Source organism: Agelaius phoeniceus, chromosome 3, assembly GCF_051311805.1.
Source record: "Agelaius phoeniceus isolate bAgePho1 chromosome 3, bAgePho1.hap1, whole genome shotgun sequence".
Lineage (NCBI taxonomy): Eukaryota > Metazoa > Chordata > Aves > Passeriformes > Icteridae > Agelaius > Agelaius phoeniceus.
The window spans coordinates 52,875,550-52,894,729 of NC_135267.1; the positions used below are offsets into that span (position 1 = coordinate 52,875,550).

Here is a 19,180-nt window from a genome sequence, read left to right on the forward strand (position 1 = left end):
GAAAGATGGAGATAATAACAACAAAAAATTAAGGAGACAGATCTGACCTTATAAAAGTCTGCTTCCCCTTTGTAATATGAATATAATATAATTTGTTTTAAAGGGGTTCGGCAGTCATTCCTGTGGATTTACTGAGTGTGGGAGGCAAAGCCTGCTGTTTAAAGAAATGGTGGATGATGAATGGCTGCTTCCAGGTAAAATCTTCAGTCCTCAGATGACAGCAGAAAGGACCAGAATGATGTGCAGAATCTGTCACTTGGTGATATGCTTCTATTAAATAAACAGAATAGTTCACCTCTCTTTTGAAACATAGCATCTAATAAAATAACTGAAGAGCATTTAAATGTTTTAAGCTTGATTGCTCATTAACATTCATAAAATATTGGGATAAAAAAAAGAATAAAACACTGAATAAAAGTAGAGCCAACCAGTAGAATAAAGCAAAGTGTGATGAAAAAGAGATTTGGAGTGAAAAAATTTACAGTTGACCAAAATACGGCTGCTACCTGTCCTTCAAATAAAGGTGAATACATCTTCTTAGTGATGTTACATTAGACTAATGTACCAGGGACTTCTGAGTCATTTGGCATATATAAAATAGAGTTTGAAATAAGTCACTGTCTTGGAGCAAATATATCTTTGAAAACAAATAACTCTGGCTCAGCATTTATTCTTGATTAGTTCCTTGTGCCCACCTCTGTTCTGTAGCTGTCATGCTATTGTTATAAAAAGGCATGAGTGTGTGTGCCCCACACATGGTGTGTAGATAAAGCAGAGGCACATGATTCACAAAAGAGCAAAGGGACTTGGTGACTTTGTAAAAATCGATGTGAAAGTGAGTGGGTCACTTTTAGCCATTTGAGAGTTCTGACTTTGTAAGTAGGTCACAGCATTGTAATATTCACGTATTACAATGAACTTAATTACATGCAAGAGCAGGATTGTAAGGAAAGGATTTTAACTGTAGCTTCTGGATCTGCATTGAGTTCTATGAGCAGAAAAAACAGATGATTGATTTCCTTTCTTATTTTCTTTTGTAAAGAAGCCAAAATCATTTTATCCAAAGTTGTTTTACTTGGATGTATAGACTGCAGCTACCATTTTGTAATGCTTAATCTTAATGGTTAAGTGGAGGGTGTTTTGTTGAATTTATGTGTGTATAGTTGGTTTTGCTTTCTAAAAAGCAAATGGAAGTAATTTGAGAGAAAGAAGATTACGGAGAGAACCTGACCTGGACATTACTCAAAACCACAAACCTTGTGGAGAAGATAAAATCTGTGCTTTGAAAGATCTTGCTTTAAAATACAAAGCTTTCTCCCACACTGATGTCAGCAATGAAGAGCTTATTTCACAGAGGTTTCTGCTTTTAATTGTAGAGCACTACATCAAATTCCAGAAGATAAATGAACATGGAACGAATTTGTACTGGCTCTGTCAATAACTAATCTGACATCAGCATTTTAGCTCGTGGACAAAGGCAGCTTTGAGATCAGGAGAAGACTCTGTAAGAGCCTTTTCTTTGTGTTTAATTTAAATGTTAAATTTCTATCAGCTCAAGCTCTGTTATTAGTTAAAAAAAAAAAGAAGAAGAAAAGAAGCTGATGTTTGCTTCTTTTCCAGAATGTGCACACATGCTGTTTTACTGAGACCTTTACAAGCTGTTGTTGGCTAGCCATACACTCCCGAGGCTGTTTTATTATTGTTCACTCTTTCTACAGAAAACAAAATATAGCAACTTATGCCATGACATTTTGTGACATTTCCAGATATGAACATCTGGGAAGTTTAGTGTGACAGTGACAGCAAAGCTGACAATGATTTTCCAGTGCCACATACAGCCTGGGCATCTGCAGTCATTGCCTTTTTATTTTATTTTCCTCTCCCTCCCTCCCTCCCTCCTTATCCCACCTAAATGCTTAATGCAGCCTTTCTCTGTTTTGGCCTTGAAGATAGAATAATATCCCACATTTATTTCAAAGCTGTACATAGAACATTGTACATCAAGTGCATCACAAATCGGTTCAGAGCAAAAGGGAAGAGCTTTCCAGCTAGCAAGAGGAAGCACAGCTGCACAAGTTGCTCTAATTGCAGACATTGGGTGGATTTGATCATCAGATGTCTACTCTGCATAAAATCGAAGTTAAACAGCTAAACATTAATTACTTCTATTATTGCATTTAGATATTGAGATAAAAGGGGGGAAAAGCACAACAACCTACACATCTTGGGTAGTAAGCCAAAGCAAGAGAAGGGGGGGAAGAAAAAGGAAAAAAATCATTGAATAGTTGTTGCATTTGAAATGAAAAATATCTTGTTTGTGTGACAAAAGGTGCACTGGAGGAAGGTAAAATTTTATAAACGACCCAAAGTACAGCACTAATATGCTTAGTTAATAAAATAATATAAAACAAATAAAGGTACATTGTAGCTGTCTAAAGGAATTGCTGTGACCTAATGGTGTGAGGCACAAACACTTAGTCAACATGTTCTTATGTCAATTTCATTTTCAATTTATATTATTTATTTGCTTTTTTTCTACACTTAGACATCTACAGAAATTGTGTTTTTTAAGGGATATTCTCTCTGTTGCTTTGAGAGACAATACTGGGTAGCATTACTAAGAACAAGAATTGCATAATCTGTCTGGTGTGTTGCAACATTTTCAGCCACAAGACCCTATTAAAGCCTCAAAAAATTGTAACAACAAGCCTTTAAAATTACATACTATGTTTTAAAGATAATTTCAAGAAATAATAACTCAAATAACTCTCTATCTTAAAAAAAATATTCAACTGGAAGATTTAGTATCCACCAAAAGTTTTATGCTGTACAAAGCTGTACCTCAGTACAGGGTAACAGCAAAGTCATTTACCTGTAATTACTGATAGTGGAGTCACTGTTCCTGGAGGTGGATGTGGCACTTAGTGTCATGGTCTAGTGGTCTTGGGTCATAGGTTGGACTCAATGATCTCAAACATCTTTTCAAACCTAGCTGATTCTGTGATTTTTGTTTGGATTTACTGCAGTCAAACACTGTTCTATGTTTGGCTGTGTTTAGACACAACAGCCTTACATTTTTTTCTGTAATTAGTAGCCTTGAAATATTCATAGTGTTACTTTAACAAAAAGGGCTAAGATGAAGAAAAATATAAGATAAGGGCAACAAGTAATTTTCTTCACTGAGCACTTTTTTCATATCCTCTAGGAAAATTTATACTCACTCTCTTACAGGATTGCTTTATTGGAAGAATAGAAACACCATATCTAGTTCAGTCCACATCTCTGTCCCAGACTGGACAGTACTCCTAGAAAGAGTATGAGCTTTTTTGGATGGAAAATTGTCTTCCTAGCCTTTATTAACAGATACCCCCTAAAACATTTGTCTTCCTTGGAAGATACTTTTTTTGTAAAAATCTTCCTAATAAACTTATTTATTAGAGTATTTCCTGAAGGCAGATGCTGAAGTGCCAAGGCTATAACTTGTCAATTAAAAACCAGAGAATTGAAATATTGGACCCATGGAGTAATTCCTTGCTCAGACCAGGGAAGCTGGGGCTCCTGGAGGATGTTTCCATGCTGCTTGCTGGTGAATGTTTGCCTGGCCAAGAGACAGCAATGACTTCCAATAGATAGATGATTTTCTGCTTTCCCCTAGAAATATATATAATGAGTCAGAGAGAATGTCTGGGTTTTATAGACTGCCATTAGCAGTTGTCATTTCAGCCCAAGACAATTCTGATTGAAAGAAAGTAATTTCCTGAATATATTAAAATAAAGGAGACTGTTATAACCTTAACAGGAAAATAGTGTGATGAATCAGGTTCCACAAAAGGTTTCTTTTTCACCTCTTCCCCCTTTCCATCCTCTCCTCTTCCCCCAGGTTTCTCTTAATTGTAAACTCCCAGACATCTTCCATTTACTCTTCAGGATCTTTGTTTTATTGTGCTTTGCCCCTTTTTTGTCCTCCTGAAAACCTAAGCAAATTGATAGAGCAAAGCACAAATACAGTGCCAACAGCTTACAGAGACCTTTCCTTAGAAAACAGCAGGCAGTAGACTTGGATTTTCTGCTTCACAGTACGGGGATGCAGCAAATACGACCAGCTGTTCCATGGAGAGTTTTGGCTCAGTGAAACCATTTTGTACAATGATGCTCTGGCCTGGCCCCAAACTTTGTTTCCTAAGCTCCTTATGCAACATACTGGAGAGGTCAGTTGGCTGAGGGAGGCAGTGTCCCACTTACCCCCACCCCAGCCCCAGGCGTCTCCTCTGCAGTTTGAGCCACATGTGGAGAAGAAATATTCTTCCTGTTGCTTTCTGTTGCTTTTGGCCCCCATGCACCAGTATCAGCAAACACAAGGTTCTTTGTGTCCTCTTCCTTGCCTAGTGGTTGGTTTATAGTGTTGCATCATCCAAAACACCTACTCTGCATTTTTGGCTTGGTTAAGTGACCCCCGGTTCACCCTGACCTTTTCTTGCTTCTCTTGTGGCAGGAATAGCAAATTTAGTCCTGTCCACAACAGCTCTTTTTTCTCCATTCTTAAGCATTTCTCCTGAAATTTTCACCTTTTTGAACGGGCAACTTCTTTGCAGCTTCTCTAATGATATTACTGCTCTTACATCTTTTTTCATCTGCATTAATGGCAAAAATCTGTCCAGAGATTTTTTTTTAAGTTAAACTCTGAATTAGTTCTCAAATTGTTTCTCAGGTTTGTGTGAATGTTGCTACAAATACTCAGCTTTGTTCCATGCGACTCCTGTGCTGTAGTCTGACTGCAGACTAGTATGTGAATGTACATTGCTGTAAGTTTAAAAAATCCTAATGAATTATTTGAGCACTGAATATTACTATAGCCTTGTGTGGGTATTATTGATACCCATGGGTGACCAGGCTGTCGTGCCACTGGCACAGACACAGTTTAAAATCACCTTAAACTGTGTAAGAATTTGCCATCCAAGGAAGAGCCAGGGCTGATGATATACCAGAATTGAATCTGAAAGTAGGAAATCTTGTGAAATAGGAAATACCTCAAGCACTCTGGTGATGGAATCCCAGCCAATCTGTTTCAAATGGACTGTGGAAATTTTTGGGGTTAACGAAAATATAAAGCGTAGAGGATGTTTTGGCATCGAATGGAGTCTGAAAGAGAGAAGGTTCACTAGTCACCTTTTTGTTACCCCTTCAGGATGCTGGGCACAGTATTTTACATTACTTCCACTCTTCAACTCAACTCTGTGCCTCGCTTTTGAGGCTCCCATAGACTTTTGGATTTAACTTGATTCTCCGTCCCTACCTCAAATAAGAAAACCCACACAAACTTGTACTAGAAGTGGGAATTGCATCCCATTGCTTATAAACCTATATAGATTGTGAAGGATATATTAAGATAGTTTAGTTAAAAACTTGAATGTGAATTTTGCAAACAATTTCACAAAATACATTATAAGAACACATGAATACTAAAATAATCAGGTAAAGTTAAGAAAAATCATCTGTGGTTTTTCAGGCCATAGCACAAAGGACAACATGTTAATTTTAGTTTGTGTGCCTGATCTGTCAATACATTTATTAGGGGTTCGAGCTGCCTTACAAAGCCCTTGCTTGGGACTGCACACATACTGTTACATTCTGATTTTCCCTCTGACATGATGCTAGCTTTCAGCCTGAAGCTCAGTATTATTTTATGCCATGTGTTAATTTCCTGCATGAATGCCTTATTTACCTTCATTTAGAGTATGCTGCAGGTGGAAACAGAACAGTACTTACTGGCAATATTTTTGGTGGCAAAACACTGAAGGACAGCTCAGGGTCTTGCATAGCTCCAGGGTATCACACTGTGAAAGCAATTTGGAGGTGTGATTTGTCATTAAGGAGGACTGGTTTCTTAAATACTGGTTCTTCGTAGGACTAACCATAAATATGAAGTTTTGCAGTCTCTTCAAAGAGAACAGATCTAATAATTTCTGTTCTCCATTCAAAAGCTACTCAAGTCAATGGGAGTCTTTCCTGGAATTTCAGCCGATGTTTGATTTGGCTCTTAGGAACATTTTGTTTTGTTTGAAAGTGTCTGGTGAAAACAACAGAACTCTTGGGGATAAAGTTACAGATTTGTGTATTAATTGAGTAGGGTTCTCTTACTAAATGGTTACCAGGTATCAGTAGCTGTTCCAGATATTTTTTTCTCTCCTTGTAAGATACAATATTTACTGCGCATTACTCTATATTATTAGCATGTTACATGTATCTATACAATTTATATTAGTTTTCCTATATATCAGGTGCACTGATTTCAGTACTTGTATTTTTAGTGTGTATTCCACAAGGGCAGCTCAATATGCTAATTCATTAAGACTATTTACCCAATGCATCAACCTTTGTAAAAGATCCATTCAGTACTGTACCATGTAGAGGGATCATTCCTTTGCAGAGTTTCTAGGGTTTTTTTCCTTGTTACTTGGATAGGTTTTGATTTTTGATGTTGTCTTCTAGGGACTTGCACTTTATTGTCTTGAAGGTTTTCTATTTGCTTTGCTCTGCAGTCAATGGATCCTCTGTTAGTGAGCTTCCAAACAATTGAGCTGGCAGTTTTTAAGTTGTAGGGTCTACATTTCTTCAGTTGCATTTAATGACTAAATACACGGCTAAATTTGTTAGGCTGTTTCAGCAATAAATTTTTTATTTTTCCATTTTCTCCTTCACTGTTCCCTTCAAGGGCCAATGAAACTGCTTTTCTGTGTTTAAAACTGAATTAAGCAATGGAGGAGGGCTTAACATTCATGTCCGTGTGAGTTTATGCACTTGTGATATTGGCTGGTTATTAGAAACAAATATTCACATGTATATGAATGTATGTATACTATAATTGTGAGAGAGTAGAAAAGGGATGTAGCTAGATGTAAAGTATTTTTTTAAGCTTTTATGTTATGTGCTTCTCTTTACTTCTTCTTCTAGGAGCACAGAAATATGGTTTGTGTTTGCTTTGAGCGCAAATACGGGAGCTGCTTAAATTGCACCCACAAAAACTTCTTATTACCTTTTACATTTCCAGAGCATAGGTAAAAGAAAATTAAAAGCAGAAGGAAATGCTGTTGAAATTAAGCTTATACAATAATAGTACAGTAATACATTTGAGCAGCCTAGAACTTGCTGCCATAAGAAACCAAATGAGTCAGAAGTTTAGCACAATTTCTATGGATGCTCAAGCTTTGGGGCACTTCACATCTAAATTCAGATATAAGAAGCAACTTTACCTATTGAAAGATAATTCCATAATTGCCAATTTCATGGTTTCTTGCCCTTTTCTCTGATGCTGGTCGCTGTCAGAAAGGGTATTGGATGAGGTGAATTGGTCCGAATCACTATGACAATGGCTGTTATTGTAGGGAAAGGATGATTTCTGCTTGTATCTTACCAATAAGAGCACTTCTAACAAGTATGCACTAGACTGAAAAACATTCTGTGAAAACTGATAAACATTGTGTTGATTTTAGAATGCACAACTTTAACATGCAAACTGATCAGCCTGTTTTTTATTGGAGAAAATTAAATAATTCTTTGTACCTTTTTAAAAGAAACATGATTCAGAGTACTGCTCAAGCTAATGAAAGTTCAGGGTTAGTAAATAATGTAGAATACAGGAGGGATGAAGCATTTTAGATGAGCAGCTTATGACCTTTGCAGGAAAACAAATGTGAAACTTCTCCCAAATTTCAAATTTTTACCACAATGATTTTAGATCTATAATTTGGGCTTCTAGGCCACATGGTAATACAAATAATAAACTGTAACAACACTGGTAAATATTATATTTTTTCCTGTTGTTTACTCTTTTCCTAACTTCAGTAGTAGCAGCAGAACTTACAGTCCTTTCAAAGTAGTGACTAGTGCACCAGAGGTGAGTAGATATGCTTCATGGAAAACTTTCCTGCAGCAAGTTACACATAGGACTTTAGCAGCTTTTTTTTTTTTCTATATTTTCTTCTTCTGTAAAAACATTCTCCACTAGGTGTCCCAAGTACAAGGAATGCAAGATTAATGTCTTCTAGTTTTAAACTTTGACTATTTTCCCCAAGTCAAGCATTCCTCATAATATAACATTTTCTTATATTTTAAGGATTCCTGACTAAGTACTTCTAGAAAATTGATAGCAAAATATGAAAGAAAAATATAAAAATATGAATCATCTTGATTTCTGCCTCATATCCACTTAAAATTGATCTCCAGGACGTCACCGAGTCATCTATAAACAGCTGCAGAAAGAATTTTGTTAGGGCTGTCCTTGAGACTTACGAACAAAAAACCATTCAAACCTTATTTTATAATACAAGCTGATCCCCCTACTACACTTTAATCCAAGATAATTTTTGGCATTTCTGAAAATTTCTGAGAAAGAGAACCTAATTTTTCAAAATTTTCCATGAGAATGTGCATCAAACCTGCAGCATGCTGAACATGCTGCACACTTCTCTGCTGTGGAGAAAAGAGCTTTCATTAATGAGGCCTCATTTTGGAACCTGTAAAAATATCTGGCAAGGTCCTTGAATTGTCATTGCAGATTCAAAGGCAGGAAACAAGAAAATATATGCATATACTGTGTGCCATTTGTAGGGACAGAACAGTCTGATGCAAACTCCTGCTGAGAGGGAGCCAAGATGATAAGATCTGCTTGGTCGTAACATTTATTCATTGGCAAGCTTGCAGTTTAGAATGTCAAATTATTAGGTCCTTCTGGCATGTTATGATTTTCTTAATTATAATAAGTTTACAGATTTTGTTGATGAGGTCACCACAGGAGCATAGAAAAGAATTTAAATCCCTAATTGCTGAGGGACAGTGAGCAGCAAGAGCACCTATAGAAACAGCTCTAGATGCTGCAGTTACTCTGTTACAGTCAATGGAAATTTGTGTGGTAATGAGCCTCTGTCTTCTTGGCTCTGGAGTTCTGAGATCCCAGGAGCAGTGTAGTCATCAGAGAAGGATCTTCTGTTTGGATGATGCAGATTAGTTCTGCATGAAAAAGGGCAATGTCCTTCACACTTTGGAGGATTTATTTGCTATTTTTTTTCCTTTCAATGTGTATATGACTGCAGAAAAAGAGAACAGAATTTTCTGAGAGCTGCTCCGTGTACAGGGTAGGAAAAAAACAGAGAAATTTCTTTGGGATGGCAGAAGACCCTAGTACCTGCTCAAGGTATAATGAAACACTCCATTTCTTATTGATTTAATCTAGTAACAATCTTGACAAGTCTGTTTTGAGTTACCATTTTGCCATGTTTGTGGATTTGAGTCACTTTTCCTTGCATTACAAGCTACCTTTTTTCATTCTTGGTATTGACATACTCAAAAGCATACACTTCAAGGTCAGAGAACACTGTAGGTTGCCTCTTACCTGTCCCCAACTGTTTTACCCTCCCCTTAGAATCCACTTTTCCCAGAATTTGTTTCTAAAGGAAGTGGGTCTTTTCTGTGATCTTCAAGAGGGGAGGAAGTTACTCCTGAATAAGGAAGAGTTTTTTTCACACTGTTTCATGATTTTCCCACACAAAGGAGGGCTTGAGAGCCCTCCCTACCTTCATTATGCTGTTCTAATTCAGAAAGACCTCCAACACTTTGTTATATTTTCAGATGATAGTAAATACTTGACAACACCTACAGATCCATTTGCATTTTTTTTGTATGGCAGGTCTTCCTAACTGTGTCTTTGCTATATAAGCAACATTACCTGAAAACATCTTTCAGACAATTTAGAGACTTGGCAGTTCTCTCCTTATTTACTTCTGATGCAAAGGTCCTGGCAAAGTAAAGACAAAGAGAATACTGGTTTTTTACAAAGACCATGATGACCTGTGTGGTTTATGAGATGTAAGCCTTTATGATATTGTCTTTTTTATATGATTGATATAAGAACATAATGTCTATAGAAAGACAGATCTAAGCTGTAAGTAGCCTATAATGCTCTTTCCAACACCTTAACAGTGGGAACAGTGCAGTTAAAGGTTGCCAATGTAGCAATACTTCCCCAGAGTATTCTCAGCCTCCAGGAGATGACCCTGAGACCAGCTCAGTTGTTTAGAGCATGGTGGCAATAACAGCAGGGTTGTGAGTTCAATCCCTGTACGGGCCATTGAGTTAACAGTTGGACTTGATGATCCTAGTGAGTCTCCTCCAGCTGAGAATATTCTGTGGTCTCAGTTATAAATCACAGACAGAATCTTTATAGTTAATATGTCTACAAGGATTTCTTAAATTGGTAAAGGCTTTCCTGGAATTTTTGTCAATCATCCTGTTTTTCTTATCCAGGTCTTGAGTTCTTGCTAAAAAATGCATCCCTATAGATCTCATTTGTTTGCATAATTTCACTAATAATCTGTTTAGAGAGACCCTAATCTTAGTGTTTAGATGTTTCAGTCTTTTTATGTAAAAAAAAACAAACAAACAACCGTTCTAGATTTTCCATCAGACTCCTAAATTTTTTGTTATGAAGTTTATGTAAAGATTACCTATAAAGTTTTCAGAGATTATAAAGCTATGTGTTAAGGTAACAGGATAGAGCCTCAGGGTGATCCGGTTCCATCAAGTTGGAACAAGAGCTTTTCCTCTCTCTTTGAGAGGCGTCTCACTCACTGGCAGATTTATTTAAAGTTTTATGGACTATTAATTAGAGGAGTCTTCCATGAAACATACTCATTCTGTAAGAGTAGTATTTTTCAGTCTATTTTTAGGGTAGCTCCAAATCCCCACAGTGTTTAGCTGAAGTCTTTGCATTTAAGTCATTAAGCAAGCATTACAAACTCTGAATGAGAAAGAAAGCCTACTTGCCTATACAGCATCAGGAGTTCTTGTGCATTTGTTGTCTGTGGCTTTATACTAATTCATACCATATTGTGGCCAGCTTTTCTTTCCCTGTATTACAAACCTTGTGAAGATTGTGTTCTGTCGCAGACATCTTTTGTGAAAAATCTTTTCTTTAGGATTTTTCCTGCTGAAGCTGAGAAGTTTCAGCAACAAGATGTAAACAATGGTTATCTGCTGCTGTGGAATGCAACAGGCTCATCTGTGATTGGTCTCCTGTGGATGTTTGGGTGTGGTGACCAGTCACAGCAGAGCTGGGTCTCGCTCTCTGTCTGAGACAGCTGCCTTTGTTATTCTTTTCTATTCTTAGCTTAGCTAGCTTCTGAAAAAACCTGTCCTTCTTTTTCTTTTTAGTATAGTTATAATGTTATATATATATATATATCATAAAATAATAAATCAAGCCTTCTGAACATGGAGTCAACATTCTTGTCTCTCCCTTCACCTGAAAACCCCTGTGGCACTGTCACAGTGTTCTGCAGTGGGGAAAAACCAGAATGTAGCTTTACCTTTCCTCTTCCAGGCACAGAGATCACAATGCCACCTTGGCCAGGTACTGCAGCATATTCCCTTACTTTGAAACCTGGTAGTACTTCATGGACTATTTCATCCTTGGGATGAAGAGCAAGCATGTCAAGAAGCTGTATTCATCTTTTCTATTAATCACTAAAATCTATTTTGCTTTCTGTTCTGGGCATTTCTTTAGTGCTTATCAGTTCAGCTACTTTTGTGCTTCTTTTGAATGTGTTTACACTTTGCTTGACTTTGAGAAAATGTGATTGTTTTCTCAATCCCAGGAATCATTTATAGCCTCACATATAGAGGAGTAAGCAAAACCAATGATATGTAAATTAACTGCTTGTTTTACCCCAAAGAAACCATATTTGGATGAAATATAATTCCAAGTATTCTAATTTTGCTTAATGCTCTGCTGCAGCGGTTAGGAGAGTTAAATGGTATAATCTTCAGTACTCATCAGAAGCTCCGGGCAAGGAATGAACATTTTATGGCTTATCAATCAGTGACTGCCAGAGACCTTGCAAAGAAAAACAAGTTTTGATTGGTTAATGCATGCAATTCTTGAGAATTCTAACCTTCTGAACATAATATATGGCACTGAACAGGTGAGCAAAGTACCAGCTACCACATTAAGACAAATCTGACACTGCACCATCTACATTTTTTGTAGAAAATATTTACAGCTTTTCTTTCTAAATAGGCTATATAGAACATATGAATGAAGAATGGCTCTAAAGTACTCCTGTGCAAATATGTTTCTCTGTCTAGCTAGGTCCTGATTTCAGAATGACTGGGGTATGCAGAACTAGCTCCCCCATCATTAATGGCAAAATTTAAATATCTCCTTACATCCTGTGCATGTGTAGAGGTAACTTTCCAAGCTAGCTTCTGCAGCCAGAACAATTCATTCCAAGACATTGGTGTTTTGGGGCTGGGCTCACTGGCACTGCCTTCAGCCTCCTATCAAAGCAGGATTAGATTTCTCTGGATCCAAACAGATCTATCTTTACAGCTGTGTCACTATAAGTTATAGGAGTAGAACTACCAGAATGACAGTGTGTGGACCAGCTGCACCAAGTATCTGCGCAGTGTGGCAGAGAAGGTCACGCTGCTTGTCCTTACAAGCACCAGCATCTGCTCAAGTAAGAGCAGTCAAGGGAAGTGTCTCTACAAGTGAGGGTATTGTTGCTTTTCTAGGAGGAGTGTCCTGGTTTAGGAATGGTACTCCCCAGTTCAAGGACCCCACACCACTCACTGGAAACAGCAGTGAGATAAGGAAACAAACAGAAACAGCAGCAATACTAATGACAGAGGGTAAAAGAAAACAAATTATTCACATGGAGGGAAAAACCCCAATAGTACACAATGATGGGTTAGGTAAATGCTACGTGTACAAGGTAACTTTCTGCTTGCAGTTCATTAATATGAGAGGGATAATCTACTGGCAAGATTTAGATAGTCTCGAGTATCTTCACACCACCAAAATGATAAAAAGTAAGTTCGCAAGAGAATATTTGATCCGATTGATCAAATCCAATACATCCAATATCTGAACTTACTAAAAAAAACATTTAATAAAACATTTTTCTAAAGAATGGTCAACATGTGAGTGTTCTTTAACACAAAAGTTTTAGAGGATGAGCCTGGTGATTATAACAGCCATTGTCAAGGTATAAGGAGCTTTAAAATGGAAGTACACTAGCTAGAATTTTTGAAAAAATTAAACTATTGTATTGGATTTCAGCATAAAATACCATGTAATAGAGTAAAATCTATTACTCAATTTCACTTATTAAATTATTTACTTTATACAGATAGAGTATCACACTGAAAAAATATTCAGACACTTAAAAAAATAATGAGAAGTGATGCCTCCCTAAATAATTGTGTTTGTGGTTAATATCATCATTTTCCTATCTTATGCTGATGCATTTCAGAATTTATAGTCATACCAGGTAAGGTAAGCCAGAGGTCACTGGAGACAGAAAACTCTTCTAAGTGTGGACATAGGTAATCAGGAACTCCAGCTCATTCCAAGATTTTCCTTAGGAGGGAAGGATGGTGCAGTTGTGTATCACATTTGGCAGCTCTTATTTTGGAACTAACCATCCAAGACAAGTGGGATGAAATACTTACTTCCACAGGGATGTGAAGACAAGATCATTTGGAACAAAAATTTATCAACTTTCAAGAGAGATAAATATTTGAAAAACACAGTGGGGAAAAAGGCTAGGTTGAGATAATCTTGTTGAAAATATTTGGAACAATAAAGTTGTGTTAAAAAATTGAGTCTGATGTCTTAAGAAACCTAGAGCCAGATATATGCACATCTTTACTTTCACAGTTCTGTTGTCTTCAATTGCAGCTGTCACTTTCCTCAATGGAAAATACATGTTGGAAATTGTAAATCCATATGTGATATTATCATGAAGAAAGACAAAGCTGGAAAAACTTAGTGCCATAAAGTGCCATAAAAGCTTAGTGCCTTCAGTCTCATTTTCAGCAACAAAAGGAAATAAGTCTTAAAACTTTACATAAAGCTCTGTTGCTGTACATTGCTATTGTTCCTGATTTATTAAACATTTTCTTGCTAAAATCAAACTTGTGTATTTGTGCAATGGTTGCTCTAGTGTCTGGAGAGAGACATTATTCTTTGAGTCAGTAAGCCCATAAATACAAACTGTAACCTTATGGCTCTTCCATGAGAAGAACATCTGATTACAGTAGATGAAGCAAGTAAGTGATTAGAAGCTTTTCTTCCACTTTGATTTCGGATTAATTTTTCTTGATCTGTTTTGGTGTGTCTTCGCCCCATATTAGCCTAAGTAATTTGTAGCGAAATGTAAAGGTTTTAACTGACCTTTGTTCAGTGCCAGCAGGGGTTATAAAGGAGTTATTGTAGGTAGGTGAACTCCTTGTGTGGAGAGTTATTGCTTGGGTTATTTTGTACAGCTGTTAGCTCAGGTGTTTTGAGGAGAATCACTTGATGATTTAAAGAAGAGCCAGTTCACGCTCCTGAATCTGGTGAAAAAAGAAGTGTTGTGGAGAGGTATTCAGGCATTTTCAATCTTTTAGTGATTTAGTTTCATCATCACCACAGAACCTAGACTGGTTACCAATCTGAGTGAAAACAGAATCTAAAGGCTATGGAGGTGCTTCCAGATGTCCATGACTAAAAGCTTCAGCAAACTCAGGTTAGTGATTTTCTATGAGGGAATGAGAAAGGTGAGATTCTGCTTGTATGGAAGGCTAGCACTGCAATGGTTGTAATGTCATAACTTTATAAAGATGTTACAGTGGCCAAAGGTTTACAAAAGTTCAAGTAGTTCTTCACCTCGGGTAAGGGTGAGTGGTTTGTGTGGGTGGGTGAATTAAATTAAATTCCATTGTGAGTTATTCTTCTATCCCTCTTTGGAAAGTCTCTCTTATTATCTCAGGTCTGTTACACAGAGTGTGTGGGATGATGGCTGGAGTAAAATTGCCTTTTTTTTATCTGGATGTAGGAGGTTACCACTGGATATGGTTATTTTATATGACTTTTTTAATGGTAGAAAGTTGATGCATGGGAACAAAGAGAAATCTGTTGAATCTTAAAGTTAATAGAGGGTTAAGGACTTTAGCAGCTATTAGTGTGCAGTGCTATCTCCCCCATAGATTTGTAGGGCTGATTTGCCACAGGGAGACTGTGTTAAATAGCCTGGGGTAACAAAACCAGGATGTGAGTGAAAATCCAGAGTAGTAATGGTTACTGGGGTTTTATCTTGTTATGGAAGTTCCACTTAGTGATAAAGACTGGACTAGAACTCTGATCCCCTGAGCTGAACTAGTACTCTTATCTTTTGAGGCTTGGAGATACAGCAACTCATAGTCCATGCTGTCGTGGGAAATCCTGAATAATGGTTTTTAGAGTCTCAATTGAAATAAATTTTTTTCTCAGTAGAGTGGTAGGAAACAGATTAATATAGGACAAGAGTAAGTAGCAGTGAAGTAGTATGTCCTAAAGAAAATGATAAATAATCTATGCAAATGTGCAAGGTTAGTGATCTTTTCCTCTTGAAATGCAGTCTTTTTATGTATCTCTCTCTCTGTGTATGTATACATAGCATAAGGGTGGCTTCTTTGCTTATACAGGCTTAAAAAATGTCTCCCCTGAAGTCAAGGGAAGAAGTTTTGCTAACTAATAGAATTAAACCTTTGTCATATTGCATGGTCTGTACACACTCAAATATTTAAGCACTTTTGCATGAAGGTTTCTGTGTGATTTTTAATATGGGGGTGATGTATTTTGAGGTTTGCTTTCAAATAGTCTGTTGAGTACTTAAAATTATACTACATTGATGAATCAAGTTGTCAACTTGTTTTTGCAAGTGTCTTGACTCTTATGGTCAGAATTTACCTATTGTGAGAAGTCAGACTAGGCTTTGGATAAGCATAGACCAGATTTTTTGGGTGACCCAAACAATTTCTGCATATAGAAAAATATGTAGGAAATCATAGAATATCCTGAGTTGGAAGGGACCAGCTAGGATCATCATAGTCTAACTCCTGACTCTTCAAAGATGACCCTGAGAGTCATACCACATGCCTGTGAGCATTGTCCAAATGCTTCTTGAACTCTGTCAGGCTTGGTGCTGTGACCACTTCCCTGGGGAGCCTGTTCCAGTGCCCAGCCATGCTCTGGGTGAAGAACTTTTTTCTAATATCCAATCTAAATCTCTCCAGACACAGCTTCAGGCCGTTCCCTCAGGTCACCACAGAGAAGAGTTTCTACACTTCCTCTCATGAGAAGGTTGTGGACAACTATGAGGCCTCCCCTCAGTGTCCTGTTCTCCACTTGAACAAACGAAGTGACCTCAGCTGCTCCTTGTATTGTTTTCCCTCTGGAATCTGCACCATCTTTGTAGCCTTCCTCTGGATGACCTCTAATAGCTTTACATAATTTTTTATATTGTGGTGCCCAAAACTGCCCCCAGCACTTGAGATGAGGCTGCCCCAGTGCAGAGCAGAGCAGGATGATCCCCTCCCTTGCCCAGCTGCAATGCTGTGCCTGATGCCCCCCAGGGCACGCTTGGCCCCTGGCTGCCAGGGCACTGCTGACTCATGTTCAACTTGCCATCGACCAGGACCACTTTCAATGGGGCTGCTCTCTGGTCTTCTGTTCCCCAGTCTCTATGTACATCCAGGGTTGCCCCCTCCCAGGTGCCAAATCCAGCACTTATATTAACATCTGCTAGTTTGAGTGTGCTTAACCAACAGAGTGTATTTTGTTGATTCTACGGTAAAAAATTTCTTGCTTTCAGTGTGCATTTGTGAATATGCTATACATCGTCTTTGCTTTCTGCAAATGAACTGAAGAGGGGCAAAGGACCTTCTTTGCATCAGAAGAAATTTTGTTCTCTGTTACTGGTTGGTTCTACCTTCAAGTGAACCACAGAGTAGGTTTAGGTGGCAGGGAAGAAGGGAAACATACATAGTTTGACCTGATATTTCATAGTGAGAGCAAGAAGAGATCAATATAGAATGCCAGCTAGGGAATTCTAACTTGTGAAGATGTACAACTTGTGACCATGATGTTAGTTACTTGATGTAAGATGGTAATTTTTTTTCATTTTTAAGAAATTGCTCAAAGGCTAGTGTATTAAAAGCTTTTTCAATGAGGAATCACTGGGAGAAATTCCTTGGCCAGTGTTCTGGAGCAGATAACTCTAGTTAATCACACTTACAGCCTGCAAAACCAAAGACAATTTTTCTTCTTTGGGTACAAGCTAGTAAAAATATCCTTGCTGAAGATTTAGCAAGTGAATAGTTGTGTACAGATTTATTGAAGCCATGATGATTTTTACATAAAGCAGAGAAATAGAAGCACTGGACTTTGCATTATTGAAGTCTATTGACCTAATACCTCCATTGCTGGTGGTCTAGAAGGTGATCTAAAGAAATAGTTATGCAGAAAGCTAAATAAAGTAAAAATTTCCAGCTTTATGACAAGCCTCTTCATGTTCAGGAGAAAAAAAGAAATACTTCTGATCAGAATTTTAGAAACAATGGATTGTCTTTCTTTGACAGCAGAAAAGATCAATTAAATTTTTTCATCTTGTACACTTAGTCCTTGACTTAACAGTCTCAATCAAGAAAAGCAGGGGTTTTTTTCTCCTAAATTAGCTCACTGATTAAAGGAAAATTATGATCTCTCCAAAATGCAAGCTAGTGTTAGAAAAAGTTAGCAGTCAGACACTGAAGAACAGCTGTGGAACAAAGAAAATGGGATCAATTGTGATTGGAAAAATAGTCTTGGTTAAGAACTTTTTTCTTTCAATCTTGCTTAGCTTTGTGAAATAGAAGCAGGTCTGCAAAATACAAATTTACTGCACAATTTACTGTAAATGGAGGGTGCTGCATTTTGAGAACTTATTTTTGTGTGCTGGAAGACAAAATTAAAATATGAGGTGGCTCATCTGCTGATCAGTCATTGTAATGTGGCTCCACTAAAATCAACCAGTGAAAATCATTCTCCTGTTAATTTTTCTGACTGGGACATGACTGTTTTTTGGGTTTTTTTATTTTGTTTTATGTATATTGCAATATTTTTGAGAATGTACTGGTTACAGCTGGAGAACATTTTGCAGAACTCTGGAGTTAGTGTTCAATTTAAGAGATATATTACACATAAGAAACATTTTAGATTAAAAGGTTTTATTTTGGCCAACTAAATTACTATAGCACCATTTAAATCTGTAACAGTGTTTACAATATAAAATAAAAATCTTTAGGGTTTTTTGTGCTTCTGGAGACCAAAGCTTCAGGAGGCTTTATAGCAATACATTTTCCAAGATAAAACTACTTTTATAGCTGAATTCCCAGAGTGGGAGCTGCCTAACTCTCTGAATTAATACTGTAGCTAAAGAGCTATAAGAGATGGGAAGAATAAAGTTCTTGGAAAATGAGGATGATTAACAGAGCTACCCTTCTTCGAGTGGTTGCAGTCTTTAATCAGCCTTAGGATACATGCACTTTACAGTGTTACTCAGCCTGTAATCATATACATTAGTATTTATAATCTGACAATAATGCAAGATTAGCTGTAACTGAGAACCATTAATTTTAATTGTGACTCCATTCAAATGAGGGGAAAAGCATCTACCCTTCAGTACTGGACCATGCTAGGTAGCAGTGTGGGCGGTTCCCCTAACACTGCGGGTGTTGTGGCTTTCTGTTTTCCACCTGATTGCTTCATCCTGCTCTTTGCCCACTACTTTGCTGTAGTCATAAAGTGATTGCACATAAAAAGTAAAAAGAGGCAAACAGGTAACATATTCTCGTGGAGCTTTTTTTTTTACTCTTTGCATTCTGTGTAGGACCAGTTGAATAACTGTTGTCAGCACTTTGGTGCAGGCTGGGAGGATGTGCTTTCTGATATCTGAGAAGAGAAAACCCTTGTGAGTTTTCGGGCTGATTGGAGGTGCCAGAAATACCAGAGAACTGATACTCAAATGTATTTAGGAAGCTAAAACCTAGTAAATATGATTAAAAGTGCTTAAGCCCTTTGTGAAAATCTCAGCTTTGTGATTTGAGACATACTCTTCTCTCCCAAACACTGTGTGTGTGTGATGGAAGAGGAGGTATCCTTCTTGATATGAATAGGGAAATTGGGAGAATGGGATCCTCTCTGATAACAACATGGTGAATTGAAGAGGCCATCCATCAACAGATGGAAGTAGAATTAGGGAGGTGGCAGCCAGCAGAAGAGGGCAAGAAAGCAAAGCTGCAGGCTCTAATACTTGATGTTTAAAGCTTCAATTCCAGCATCAGC

The 19,180-nt window shown here is 37.5% G+C and overlaps 1 protein-coding gene across 3 annotated transcripts in view; it reads left to right on the forward strand.

Moving 5' to 3' along the window:
• NKAIN2 (sodium/potassium transporting ATPase interacting 2) overlaps positions 1-19,180 on the forward strand; it is a 518,775-nt gene that overhangs the window by 62,833 nt on the left and 436,762 nt on the right. Inside the window, exon 2 of one of the 3 annotated variants that reach the window (XR_013181351.1) lies at positions 104-194. The exons of the other annotated variants lie outside the window; for them this stretch is intronic. The gene's annotated coding sequence lies outside the window, so the exon portion shown is untranslated. The remainder of the gene's footprint in view (positions 1-103; positions 195-19,180) is intronic. 3 annotated transcript variants of the gene reach the window in all.